We start from the raw sequence: 2,713 nt of genomic DNA on the forward strand, positions 1-2,713 counted from the left end.
AAAAGGGACTAATTTGCAAATTTCAAGAAAAAAATGGACTAATTTGTAAATTTCTAAAAAAATAGCTCACCAGCATATGAGGGAGGCACGTCATCAGTCGACGCAACAGGGGAGCGACCTCTCGGGACACGCGACATGATGATCTGCGAAATAAATTAGGGATCAGATCCAGAAAAGAAGTTTCTTTTTTATTTGCAATTAAATCCCTCAGAGCTCCAAATTTTACCCCCTGAAAGAGGAGCTCGAGGCACCAAATCATAAACCCTAATCCTCACATGCGACCCCACAAATTCATAAATTGAATTAAGCATGAAATATGCTAAAATTGTGAGGCGCCAAATCTTAATCCTAACCCTCGCATGCGATCCCACAAATTCATAAATTGAATTAAGGATGAAATATGCTAAAATTGCGGAGGATTTACCCGAGGGAAAGCTCGAAGATCCGACAAAGATCAAATCTTGAAAGAGGCTCAGACCACGTGCTCGAGGGGCCTGAGAGGAATTTCTATATAAAGATTTTTGAGGGATTCTTTAGTCAAAGATCCAAAGGAAGACTAGATCTAATGCAACTATGAAGTTTTGAGGGAGAACGGATGCTCGAGGGAAGAGAAAATCCAAAAAGAAGAGGAGAAGGGGGCCGGCCCTAGAAGGAGGGAAATAAAAAGAAAAGAACCCCTTTTTATAGGGTGAACCAACATTGAACCAGACCGAACCAGGCTGAACCAGACCAGACCAGGATGAACCAGTCTGAACCAGTCTTGAACCAGTCCTGAACCAGCCTTGAACCAGGTTGAGCCAGTCTTGAACCAGGTTGAACCAGTTTGAACCAGATTTGAACCAGAATTCAAATTGGAGCTGAGTCGAGCATCAAAACGACTTCAAATCGACCGAGGGATCAGTTCTTGGTTTATTCTTGCCTCTCCCGCATATTCGGAAGCATCAGAAGATTTTTTGAGCCGAATTACTGCCTTTTTTTGGCTCATTATCAAGCCGGTTCAGCTCATTACCAGACCGGTTCAGCTCATTCGGGCACAGAAATTACTCCAATAAGGTATATGAGTATAAACTGTTCCCTATTTTTCGTTGAGAAGTTCCTGGAGAATATTTTTATAAATATTCTTAAGGATAACTCAACAACACTACGCCGGACAACACGTAGCAAATAAAGACTCAACGCCAACATTCGAGGGTCAGTTCTATGTTAAACCAACAAACATGAGCTAAAGATCATAAAATCAGAAATCGTCTTCAAATTCGAAATTCCGACAATGGTCAGACAATAAATGCAGCACCGAAAACCTTACAGACATTCGACAAAGTACCGAATAGCCTGAAGGATTGAAGGAATCAAGAATAGAAGCCACTCCAAATATCCCGAAGGATAGGACAATCATATCCAAAGTATTCCAGACTCTTCTATAAAAGAACGAGGCTGAAATACTTTGGAGGGGGTATCTGTAGGCGTATAAAATTGCTTATAGATCCCTTAGCACAGCTCAGCACAAACCGACAAGCCAAGCGATACGCGACGAAGCGGATTAATGAGGCTACGAAACTAATAAACCGCACGCAAACAACGGAATAAATCCACTCGCGTGCGGAATCAAGCCAAGGGTTCGAAGAGTCATCCAACCAAGGGCAGACTCGGACGAATCACGATCGAATCAAGATCAGTTTCGGACTCGAACTCAGAAGTAGATTTATTGCCAAATCAAGAAGCGGATTTACTGCCAAATCAGGTCAACGATTCAAGTCCGGATTAATCAACCACAGAACTGGATCATGGACAGAACCGAAAACGGAAAACGACGGAAAACCCAACACCTAGGGGACTCGGCCAAAACCGAGCCACCTCTAGGTGGCTCGGTGGCCAGCCCAGATCTGTGCCAAGGCACAGATCTGAGAGCCTATAAATAGAGGGCATGGTTCATTTTGAGGCCTAAGGGGGGCTCGGCCAAAGCCGAGCCACCCATGGGTGGCTCGGCCAAGAGCCGAGCCACCTATAGGTGGCCGGCCAAGTTCTGTGCCCGGGCACAGTGAAGAGAGGCTATAAATAGGAGGGGTGGTTCATTTGTTCAAGGGTTGGATTTTTTTTTTGGAGGCGAAGCCCTGCTGGATTGAAGACTCAGATCTAAAAAAGATCCAAGCTTTGGGACTTCGAGGACTTATTCATCCAGATCTGGTGCTCGGCGATCGTCAACGCCAAATAAGGCAAGAGTTCGAGAGGACCGGATCTCAGATCTACGCAGGCGTACTCCAGATCAAAGCTTGGTCTTTGATCCCGAGAATTAAAGGCTACTATTTCCTTGGCGAAATAGTACCCTCGGCTATTATTTTCTTGGCGAAATAATACCCGTCGTACTGCGTAGATCCGACCGGATCTAGATCTCGCGGTGGTCCACGAATAAACCCCGGCGCAGGCAAAGAACCTACAAAGCGAGCGACTGCAAAACAGGAGCTCGCGATTTGTTCGACAAAAGAGAAAAGTTGTAATTTTTATTTCCTTTTTTGATCTCGTTGTAACCGGATCTTATAAAAAGACCGGATCTTTGTAACTCAAAAAGTTTTTATTTAAGAGTGGAATGGAATCAATGAAGAAAGACACGGTTTTTCCCGCGAACAGCAGCAGCCAACTCAAACCGAGCCACAGCAGGCACCACCCAAGCCGCAGCGAGCTCCTCAGTACTTGGTGGACATCATGGCTCCTCTTA

The sequence above is a fragment of the Asparagus officinalis genome, chromosome 9 (genome assembly GCF_001876935.1).
Source record: "Asparagus officinalis chromosome 9, Aspof.V1, whole genome shotgun sequence".
NCBI lineage: Eukaryota > Viridiplantae > Streptophyta > Magnoliopsida > Asparagales > Asparagaceae > Asparagus > Asparagus officinalis.